General features: G+C 37.7%; 1 protein-coding gene across 3 annotated transcripts in view; it reads right to left on the bottom strand.

Moving 5' to 3' along the window:
* The window catches only part of LOC136030827 (uncharacterized), a 134,204-nt gene extending 122,807 nt beyond the window's left edge, over positions 1 to 11,397 (bottom strand). Inside the window, exon 1 of one of the 3 annotated variants that reach the window (XR_010618365.1) lies at positions 11,039 to 11,347. The gene's annotated coding sequence lies outside the window, so the exon portion shown is untranslated. Of the gene's footprint in view, positions 1 to 11,038 lie in introns of all 3 variants that reach the window. The other 2 variants (XM_065709876.1, XM_065709880.1) reach the window with 2 other exon arrangements.
* Positions 11,398 to 12,405: the final 1,008 nt, after the last annotated feature.

Below are 12,405 nucleotides of genomic sequence, written 5' to 3'. Positions count from 1 at the left end.
GTCCGGTCCAACCGTTCAAAGTTAAAAATACCTCAATTTTTCTAATTTTTCCGAATTAAAACCCCCCAACTCCCCCAAAGGTTGCAAATTCAGTCCGGTTACGTCAATCACGTATCTAGGACTCGTGCTTGATTGTGTGCCAAAAGCTTCACTCTAAGCGTTTTCCAAGATTTCCCGTTTGCTCCTCCAACTCTCCCCAATATCACCGGATACGGTCGGGATGCGGTCAGGTCTCTGAGACACAAGGTCCTTCTAAATATCAAATTTCATTAAGATTCGATCACCCAGTCGTAAGTTCAAAATACCTAATTTTTTCAATTTTTCTTCTTCCTCCAGCCCCCCAGATGATCGAATTGGGAAAAAGACACTTATCATGTTTATTTGTGCAGGTCCCTGACTTGCCTACCAATTTTCATGGTCCTAGCTCGTCCAGAAGCACCGAACTCGCCAAAGCACTGGAAATCCCCCCAACTCCCCCAAAGAGAGCAGATCCGAACTTGTATCTACGTATCTAGAACTTGTGCTTATTCTTCCCATCAAGTTTCATCCGGATCTCGCCACTCTAAGTGTTTTCCAAGATTTCTGGTTTCCAAGATTTCTGTTTCCCCCCTCCAGCCCCCTATGTCCCAACATCCGACTTTATTTGAAAATGGAGCATCTGATACATAAGATCTTTCTATATATCAAGTTTCATTAAGATCCGATCACCCATTCATAAGACAAAGACACCTCAATTTTCACGTTTTCCTAGATTTCCGGTTTCCCCCTCCAACTCCCCCCATGTCTTCGGATATCGTAGTGGGTTTAAAATAAGAGCTGTGAATCACAAGATCCTTCTAAATATGAAATTTCATTAAGATCTGATCACCCCTCGTAAGTTACAAATACCTCATTTTTTCTAATTTTTCGGAATTAACCTCCCCCACAACTCCCCCAAAGAGAGTCAATCCTGTCTTGTCAATCACGTATCTAGGAATTGTGCTTATTCTTAACAAAAAGTATCATCACGATTTCTCCATTCTAAGTGTTTTCCAAGATTTCCGGTCTCCTCCTCCAACTCCCCCTAATGTCATCAGATCTGATCAGGATTTAAAATAAGAGCTCTGAGACACAAGGTCCTTCTAAATAGCAAATTTCATTAGGATCCAATCACCCTTTCGTAAGTTAAAAATACCTCATTTTTTCTAATTTTTTCGAATTACTGAATTAGGTCCCCCTCCCCAACTCCCCCAAAGATAGTGGATCCAGTCCGGTTGTGTCAATCACGTATATAGGACTTGTGCTTATTCTTCCCACCAAGTTTCATCTTGATCTCTCCACTCAAAGCGTTTTCCAAGATTTCCACCCCCCCCTCTCCAATTCTTCCCAATGATACGGGGTCTGGTCAGGATTTAAAATAAAAGATCTGAGTTCGAAGTCCTTTTCATTAAGATCCCATTAAGATTTCATTAAGATACGATGACTTGTACTGAAGTTAATAATATCTCATTTTTCTAATTTTTCAGAATTAAACCTCCCCCAACTCCCCCAAAGAGAGCAGTTCCATTCCGGTTATTTCAATCACATACCTAGGACTTGTGCTATTTTTCTCGCCAAGTTCCATCCCGATCCCTCTACTCTATGCGTTTTGAAAGATTTCCGGTTTGTGATCCAACTCCCCCCTGTGTCACTGAATCCAATCGAGATTTGAAATAAAAGCTCTGAGACAAATTTCATTAAGACCTGATGACCTCGTCGTCAGTTAAAAATATCTCATTTTTTATTTTTTTGTGAATTAACCGTCCCACTCCCCCCTAGACGATCGAATGAGGGAAGAGACTATTTCTAATTTAATATGGTCCTGTCCCTGATACGCCTGCCAAATTACATCGTCCTAGAATATCTGGAAGTGCCCAAACTAGCAAAACCGGGACAGACCGACCAACCGAATTTGCGATCGCTATATGTCAAATACAAATACCAAGTGCCATAAACACCACTAAATTTCATCGCTTTCCTTTTACTAGAACTTACTACAGTACAGATCTAAACTCTAATCTTTCCATTGCATAATGAATTAACTTCGACATTGAGAAAACAAAACAAAATTTCCACAGTAAATAAAAAAATAGCATTCACAGTTTCATGAAAAGCCAAATTGATTTTTAGAAAAACAAGCTTTTGACTTCGCTGTCTCATGTTTTTCTCATTGTTATGTTTTTTTTTTTATTTAAAGTGACTCTATAGACTAAGAATAGAAACAACGCCTTGATCAAAGAACAATAAACTTTAAAACCAAGGTCGTACCCACTAGACTTCTTGGTATTGATCTTTTACCAAAGTAGACAGAAACAGGGGAGAACAGGGGAGTAGACAGAAACAGAACAAAATATAGACCCAGTACAGACATTACACAGGAATTTTACTTTGTTGTGAAAACTCCAATGTTCAGGGAGGGAGGGGCCTAATTCAAAAACATGTGTAAACCGCTGAATTATAAGAGAACATAATATATTACAGAAAAATCGCACAAAAATTTGAGATCTCAGGGACCGGGTAAAAACACTTCTGCGCCTTATCCACACCAGTATCATTCGCGTAACTTATCAGTGTCGATATCTTAACCATTAGACTCAGCAAAATTGAACGGGGAGCCAAATTGTATAATTCTTCTTTTTTTCTAGTTTCTGTACTATCAGCAAAATTTAACAAAGATTGCCTACCTTATATCTAGCCTATAGTGTAATCACCTAATTTTTTTTATTATTTTATTACCTACCCCCATAACACAGCTTAGATACCAATACAGTTATGAAAACTCCCGTCTTACCCACGAGAAGCTTTTGATATAGAGCCCTGAACTTGGCGCCTCCTCCAAGCCCGCGCTCCGACACGTAGATCGTACTACAACACCATAGGCGGTTACGCGATTTTGTTTTGTTGCATACACAGCTTGGATACCAATATTGGTATCTAAGCTGTGCTGCCAGTTTCCTGTCTCCAGCCGCTGGTATTGCTACCACGCATTGTGTCCCGAAAATAAATCGAGTTTTCATAACTCTATTGGTATCTAAGCTGTGCCCCGTAAGCACCTCCGGAACAACGCTACATATTCGGTCAAGCATTTCCTTGCACTTATTCCATATTCTGCTTACGCATGCCTATACCTGCTTATTCGGAGTATTATGCGTTGAAAATGGATAAAACCATAGCCGTAATTAGTAGATCTGTAAAACCTTAAGCTTTTATTCTGTCTGAAAGAAACGCAGCTTTAAAAAACATAGAGAACTGGCAGAAGGAAGTAAAAAGAAAAAAAGGTCGCAAGACTAGTAATTTGAATTTGAGACTGGTGATCCAGTTTCTGGGTCAGCTAAAGGTCCAAAATAGCGAAACCACTGCTGTTCTTTGAGTCTACCACACAAACGGTAGTTTTCTTTTCACAAAGAGCCCCCTAAAAAAAGATACCCGACATAACTTTTATAATAAATTCATTGTAGTAACTTATTTCCTAAATTGTTGCATACAACTGTCCCTATTTACTACTAAGCGTCCAAATTCAGCTGTAAAATAAATAAATGAATGCTTTTTATAAAAGCGTTAGACGTCTACATCGAGAAAATCCTGGATTTCTTGCACGTATTTCTGAAAAAAAATTCTTGTAACTAAATATATAGAAGGTAAGCTGATGGCATGTATAAATAAAGAATATAATCGTAATATTTTTAAGTTTTCCATGGGGCTTTTTACACTTTTTTTTATTGCTTATTATTGTATCATCTTGTGCTATCAGTTTATCGGTCAGTAATGCACGTCATAATTGTGTAATTGTGCGGTACCGTTGTAATAATTGCTATCTCACGATTTGCCTACAATTTACAATTCGTGCAGATTTAATTGCTTCATTGATGAAGATAAATTAAATATGACGATTTTTGCGACATGAGTATCATTTTTCAAGAATACCTCAATTCGCTGAACTTTCCTTTTTTCTCAAAGAGAGGAGATGTAGCCCTAAAAAAAGCTAAGAATGAATTAATATTCTGAATAAAGAGGTAAAACTCGCAAAATGGACAGTTGATCTGTAGATGCTTTTATAAGGTGGAAGTATACGTTTTAGAAATGGTTAGAATTTTTTCAGATAGGCTACTTAACATTTTATAAGTCTGGCAAACGCAGAACAACCGTTCCGCTAACTAAACTATGGCGTTTATTCTCAACTAAACTGTTCATGACAGTGAAAATGAATTCTGACTATTTGGACAGCTTAAGTGGAAACCTACATACCATATCTTTAAAATTTGGAGAAAAACTAGGAATTTAAACTTTTAATAATAAAAACTACCATATGCAGTCATGCACATCTTATTATTTGCGGAAGTCAAATTTGAAATTAATAAACTTGGGCAAGTAACCCGCAAAAATCAGCCAAAAGTATATGTTTGCACAAAACAGCATAAGAAGGTGTAGCTTTCCTTTGAAGGCGTGTTTATCTTTGGGAGTCAACATATTGTTACTGTTTGACTTTTGTACAGACGAAAAGCAGTTTCAAAATTGACTAGCTAATTTCTCCTATCTATTTTAACGCTTCACCCTGGCAGCACTGGCAAAAATAAGGGACTGTCTAAAAAACTATGTCATTTTGAACAACCAAATGAAAGATAATAGAAAACTGTAGCTTCCAGGCATGAAAAGACTCCTGGGTTTCAGGGGGCTTAAAATATTTTTATTTTGGTTGATCTAGTACCTTAAGAGCTATTAACAACCTTGAGCAATGAAAAAGTCAAAAAGTATAAAACTAATTAACAGAACCGGCTCCAAAATATGAATGCAGTACTCTAAAAAGGAATTTTCTATGGGGGAGGGAGATATTCAAAAAGCCAAAATCTATGGGAGTTTTTCGAAGGTTTCAATAATAAGTAAAATTCAGAAGATCTCGAGTGGTCACTGAGTCACAGAACATGAGGAAAATCATTGGACGGGTCACTGCAGCTTAATGTGAATACCCACCCTGATATCTAAAGTTGGATTGAGCAAAAAACTTCGCGCTTAATGTTCAACTTGCAAGTACCAGAGTCATGGGTAACTATACAGGGTCGGAGGTTGGACCAGATATAAGCCGCTTTGAAAGAGGAATAAATTCCATAAAGCGAAAATTTTAGAACTGTCAGAACAAGCATGACCCTTTTATGGTTAAAAAGAAATTGCTTAATGGATTTGTCTCCCTTTTCCTTTACAATATTTTTGTAGGCTTGTCTCCAACTGTTAAAATTTATACGGATAAACTTAGCAAAAATATTTAACTCAGAGTAGACTTGCAAAGTGTTTTATGTAGAAATTGTAAAAAAAATACCATCCAAGCAAACTATTGAAATAAATTTCGTTTTACTTTAGGCTCTAACTTTTACATCTTCAACTACCATTGGTGACCAGTTTTGATAACTAGTCGCTAACGAATTAACGGGCTTAGGACCCAGGAACAATTTGTAACATATGGCTTACATTTTGTCCGTTAACCTTCCTTCAGGATTTTGTGCCGGAATTGCATCAAACTGTATGAGATGGACAGGTTGAAATTGAAAAAGCCCGCTACCCGAATATAGTTCATCATGTGCGATTTTTCTGCTTCACGCTCCTATGAAGTTTGGCAAGAAAAAGGCCGCAAAGGGGTAAATCAGCCAAGGTCATATGTTGAAAAGAGTAGAATTTCTTAAAAGTCCTTGAAATTCTTTTTTTCTTGTTATCCAACGGTTAGGTAATGTTGTTTCGCACTGCACTCAATTTAATCCTAGTTTCGTCCGGAAAAACATTGATTTGGGTTAATTCATTTTAGAATTTTACATTTTGTCATATTTTTTTTTATTTTTGTTTGGTGTTTAAAAAACGGTATGCCGGTTCCACCTGCAATTTTATAAAAACAAAATAATTTTGGAAACCAGGGCTGAAAAAATTGACCTTCCTTCACCACAACTAGAAGAGTGATATTTGGCTGAAAACTATTGAAAATTACCATACAAAAATCACGAGGGATTGTCCTTTCCCGAGCAACTGATGTGCATCACGGGGTACCATTTGTTGTGTCACGCTTGGGGTAGATCAGACCACGCTGCACCACTTCACACCACGTCTAGCAAACTTTTACGACGCATGGCGTGCACCACCTGGTGTGCACAATTTTAAATTGTGCTCAATCCACTGCTTATGCATTTGAGAAAGTGACAGATGGGCCAAAGTGAAAATATTTGCTGTGTCGGAAAGTTACTGAACCTGGCGAGTCAACTCTTCAGGAGCCGAGATACAGACCAAGTTAGGATTTGTGGATATGTTGTCTAGTCATTACCCTAGCCCTTTCATAATTGTGTAGCTTTAAAGAGTATATGAAGTTGATTTATAAGACTGTGAGAACGATGTCTATTCTAATTTGAAACTATTCCTGTCTCTAATAAAATAAATATCCAGTATCGTCTGATTTACTTTTCGTGAACTGCGGCAACGTTGGAGGATGTAGAAACATATCAAACTCCGTTCGAAGCACTCCCAGCATTTCTACCCCCCTTGACAGGAGAAGGTCAAAAAGCAAAAGGGGCTTAACTAGAAGACATTAGAAAGAGGGAAAAGCTCAGCGATTTCTCCTCGAGGAGAAATCTCTGAGACACTTATGGTGCTGGTAAAGTTCTAAATAGGTTTTTAGGGCAATTGGTATTAACCAAGTGACATATAGCAATCACAAATTCTGTTGGTCTGTCGGTCGGTCTGTCTGTCGGTCTGCTGTCCCAGTTTTGCTAGTTTAGGCACTTCAAGATTAGCTAAGACGATGAAATTTGGCAGGCGTATCAGAGACCAGACCAGATTAAATTAGAAATAGTCGTTTCCCCGATTCGACCATCTGGAGGGGGGAGTGGGGGACGGTTAATTCGGAAAAATTAGAAAAAATTAGGTATTTTTAACTTACGAATGGGTGACCGGATTTGATATTTTCAAACAAGATAGATATTTTACGAACGGGTGATGAAATTTAATAATTATAAGGATATCGTGTCTCAGAGCTACTAATTTAAATCCCAACCGGATCCGGTGACATTGGGGGAGGGTTTGGAGGGGGGAAACTAAAATCTTGGAAAACGCTTAGAATGGAGGTATCGGGATGAAACTTGTTGGAAAAACTAACCACAAGTCCTAGATACGTGATTGACGTAATAGAACGGATCCGCTCTCTTTGGGAGAGTTGGGGGAGGGTTAATTCTGAAAAATTAGGAAAAATGAGGTATTTTTAACTTAGGAAGGAGTGATCAGATCGTAATGAAATTTCAAGTTTAGAAGGACCTCGTAACTCAGATCTCTTATTTTAAATCCCGGCCGGATCCAGTATTATTGGAGGAAGTTGGGGGGAGGGGTTGGAAATCTTGGAAAAGGCTTAGAGCTGAGGGTTCGGGATGAAACTTAGTGGTGAAAATAAGCACAAATCCTAAATACGTGACTAATATAACCAGAAAGGATCTGCTCTCATTGAGGGAGTTGGAAGGAGGCTTAATTCTGAAAAATTAGAAAAAATGAGGTATTTTTAACTCACGAAGGAGTGATCGGATCTTAATAAAATTTCATATTTAGAAGCACCTCGTAGCTCAGATCTCTTATTTCAATTTTTGACCGGATCCAGTGTCACTGGGGGAGTTGGGGGGGGGACCGGAAATCTTGGAAAACGCTTAGAGTGGAGAGATCAGGATAAAACTTGATGGGAAGAATAAGCACAAGTCCAAGATACGTGACTGACACAAACGGACCGGATACGATCTCCTTGGGGTAGTTGGTGGAGGGGGGTTAATTGAGAAAAACTAGAAAATATGAGGCATTAGTAACTTTGAACGGTTGATCAGATCTTAATGAAATTTAATATTTAGAAAAATCTTGTGCTTCAGAGTTCTTATTTTAAATCGCGACCAGATCCGGTGGCATTGGGAGGAGTTGGAGGGGGAAACTGGAAATCTTGGAAAACGTGAAAATTGAGGTTTCTTTATCTTACGAATGGGTGATCGGATCTCAATGAAACTTAATATATAGAAAGATCTTATGTCTCAGACGCTCCATTTTCGTTTCGAATAGGATCTGGGGACATAGGGGGTTGGATGGGGGAAACAGAAATCTCGGAAAACGGAAATCTTGGAAAACACTTAGAGTGGAGAGATCAGGATGAAACTTGGTGGATAGAATAAGCAAATGTCATAGATACTTGATTGAATTAACCGGACTGGATCCGCTCTCTTTGGGGGGGGGGGGTCCAGTGCTTTGGCGAATTTGGTGCTTCTGGGTGTGCTAGGATGAAAAAAAATGGTAGGCGTGTCAGGGACCTGCACAAATTGACTTGATAAAGTTGTTTTCCCCGATTCGGCCTTCCGGGGGGGGGGGTGAAAGGAGATGAAAAGTTAGAAAAAATGAGGTATTTTTAACTTACGAGTGAGTGATCGGATCTTAATACATTTTGATATTTAGAAGGACTTTGTGTCTCAGAATTCTTATTTTAAATCCCGACCGGCATTAAGCCTCTGATTTTCCTTTTAAATCAATCTATTGATCCTTAGAATTTTGCTAGAACTCATGCCATATAAGCTCTTGGCTCTTGGCTTTCCGACCTCGGCACAAGTGCCATAAGAGCTCTTAGCTCTTGTTTTTTAACATCTTGCAAAGCAGTTTCGTTGTGCGGATGGAATTTTCAATATGGCGTCCAGAGTGTAAATTATGCGATGAGAAGCTCTTTCAACATATCTACCTCAACCAATTCCCCCTAAGGGTATTGAACTTCGATGAACACTGATACACTTTGTGGTATACAGGCAAAACTTTCATTGATAAATCTACAGCACAAATAAGGGTAAAAAAGGGGTTTTGAGTCCTGTAACTTTGATAAATACTGATTTGTAAGGTTTTAGGGGTTTAAAGTTTGTCTAAAAGGCTTTCTAAAAGGAAAGAACAAAGGTTGTTTCTTAGGAACATCTCCAATTGTTTTAATCCTGGATTGAAGATCAATTGCTGAAACTTTTATTTACGTAAGAAAATAACTTTACTAAGCGCTTCTACGCTTTAACCAAAAACGTATGCGTAGTAATAACTGCATCTTTTGTTCACACTTAGCCTTCTTTTTCCCAGGGGAGTGTGAAAATAAACCACTAGCCTTACGTGATCGTTTCTAACTCAGTTGCTAGCTACCGCTACAATCCGGATCTCTTTAATTAGCGACTCTTACAAAGCGTACTTTTTATGTTTTAGGGAGGTTTTGGTACCATAGTAATTGGCTGACCTAAAATTCATGGTCCCTCTGCAAGTTCTTGGTATGTTAGTCTTTTTGCAATCATAATGGTTTAAAATTTCAACCCAAGACGAGAAAATTTGGTAGCGTTTTTATAACTGACAATTAGCTTGATCCATCTACAAATGGTTCCAGGTAGAAGGGGGGAGGGCAGAGGGTAGCTTATAGATTGCGAAAAATACCTTTTTTTGTTTTTACACGATAAAAGTAAAAAAAAAACTCTCAGACATTGAAAATATTCGTTTTTATGTCTCCCTTTTTTTAAAATTGTTTGAAAAAATCCTTGCACTCCCCCTAATTTTTCGTAAATTCTCTTGCCATTTACCAAATTACAGTTTTGAATTTAATTTGTAGTTTTTCTCTTATTGAAAAATACGTTGAAAATAGTCTTAAGAATGAAAAAATCTGCAACTTCTTTCGATGCAAGTTACAACTATAGTCTGGTCAAAAAAAAAAAAAAAAACAGCACATGTTTAAGAGGGAGCACAAACTTTAAGCTTTATATAGACTAAAACCATGATTCCCGACATGGGGTGCAAGTCCCTCCGGCGGGACATGACGATATTTTGGTGGGTGACGGGCAGGACTGTACCCTTTGACTATTCTTTAGAGTCTTAGTTTTGAAAAAAAAATAGCATTTCCATGCGAATGACGTTACATTCTTATACATTTAAAGAGCAATTAGAATACAGGAGAGTATTTTCAATAACGTCATCTATTGTTTAAAAAGTGCTACGAACATATAATTTTCATTAGTTTGAATAATTTTCATTACCATTCAATAATTTCATTAGTTTCAATGATCTTCATTAGTATAAGATTTGCATAGAGGATGAACCGCAAAAAGATACCAAGTTAGTGATATTTTAAATTCCTTCACGTGAATACACGTTAAATTTTAGATAATGAAATTTAAGTACCCCGAAGGAGGCATCAGGGTTTTAGAAATGTCTAGGGGGCGTGGCCTACCTTGCCCCCCCCCTCAAATGTATGGCCTAGTACTGGTTGGGAACAATTGGACTAATATAATGAAACGGCTCACATTAGCTAATAGATTTTCAAATTATCCGACCGCTTTCCAAGCATTGATTTAAACATCTGGCGAGAAAGACAACCTGGTGATGAAGTTTCGTTTTATAACTCGTTTCTACCTGATTCCAGGCATTCTTTCTCAAATGAATTTAAGAGTGACCCTTTCCCCAGACCCTTAACCACAAATTCTGGGTAAAACCAACATTCGAGCAATGACAGAATATAAGGTTAATATAAAAAAAAATTACCGGAAAATCTAAAGAACCTCGAACTGTCGAAGGAAGCGTACCTAGCAATCCTACTCCATTCTTTACTGATCTGGAATGTGAAGAATCTGAATGGATGGCAGATAGAAGAAGAAGTTACAGCGGCACAGACGATGATGCAGTGTTTTTCGCGGTAGCGACGATCAATACACATCCTCTTTTTTTCTTTTTTCAAACTTTGTTCCTTTTCAAATATTTTAAATCTTTCATGAATATGTTTGCAGCGGTCGATGGACAGCACTAGCAAACGCTAAGGTTTATCTATTCCCTTTGTAAACCTACTTTTGAAATCTCAAAAAACAAATAATATATTATAATATACTGCTATAGGAGGAGACTTACACAGACACTTCCACAGGAACTTTTTGAGGATTAAAAATAAGGGTTCAAGGGTGACAGGCTCCGAGACCCACCATGTAGACGTCCCTATCCTAAAACGCATTGCATATTTATTTATACATACCTCGAAAGTCAAGCAAGTTCATTATTCCCCTACACAATAATTCTTCTCCAAGGCTGCTTTATGTCTAGCAACTGAAATGCTATTTCATCACTGAAAAATATATCCGAAACTGACAAACTGATTGATCACACCATGAAAAAAGTCCACTGAAAAAAAAAAAAAAAAAAAAAAAAAAAAAAACAACACTGGGAATCAGGCAGCTACAGAAAAATCACAGACTTCACACTTCACCCTATTAAATATGCATACAGCAGTTCAGGCAAAGCAAGTATCTGTTTCAGCTTAATTGCTTGTGATAAAGTAATCGACAGCATCACCTTGCGCCTCTTGCCGCCTTGTAGCTGTAGAACAGTTTTGTTGAGTTGTTATTGGACAAAGCTGGCATCATCTGATTGACGAGTAATTAAGGCACACCTTTTGGCTAGTCCGATTGTTCTACCTATATTTTTTATTTTTTTCAATGTAAATACATGCTATTACTTTATATCAGCATTTTCTACCCTGACACAGGCAAGTGGTAGGGGGGGGGGGGAGTACGTAGGTAACCAGAGTCCTAGTCTGGAAGCTACAAAATATCACATCTTTCCCCATGATTTCTTATATTTGTGTTTTGAAAAACATGCCCCAGCCCCTTTCTTGTGGGACAGATCAGGCGCTTTCGTGATATAGAACAAATCATCCAGTGTAACCATAAATAAAATTATTGAGGGGACGAGAATTGATGCTCAAAGTACGAAAATGTGTGCCTCTTTTGGAAATTTAGACCCGTATATTTACAATTTGTGCAATATATTTACAATAAAAAGTTTACAATATTTACAGTTTACAACTTTTTATTTACAATAAAAAGTGCAATATAATATATCCGGTTACCTCAGTAGATTATTAAATAAATAAAAGCGAGTTTTTTAAACTGAAAGTAAGGAACAGCATTAAAACTCAAAACGAATCGAAATTTCGTTGCCCCCCTCGTTAATATTTGCTCTTCATACTACTTTTTGGCACTTTTAAAAAAAGCTCCACATTCTGATTAAATGGCCCCTATGTTTCAGGAGTCGTTCTTAAAAAATTAAGACTAATAGTCAGACTTCGGCGTAAAGAGGAAGGTGTTGAGAGAGAGAGGAAATCGCTTCATATAAAGAATAATTTCCGTTCATTTTGAGTTTTAAAGTTGCTCCTTACTTTCAGTTAAAAAAAATGCTTCTTTTAATATTACTTCTGATCGCTTTTCAAATAATGCCAGGAAATTTGGCTCACCCTCCATGTAAACTTCTTTCCCGTCACGGGAAAATCTTCCGTGGAAAACTCCTCCCAAGTGAATTACATCTCCCTCAAATTTCATCCGTGCAATTCCATCCTCACTGAAA

This window comes from Artemia franciscana, chromosome 1 (assembly GCF_032884065.1).
Source record: "Artemia franciscana chromosome 1, ASM3288406v1, whole genome shotgun sequence".
NCBI lineage: Eukaryota > Metazoa > Arthropoda > Branchiopoda > Anostraca > Artemiidae > Artemia > Artemia franciscana.
The sequence above is the reverse complement of the archived record's forward strand: the minus strand, read 5'-3'. Positions and strand labels throughout refer to the sequence as shown.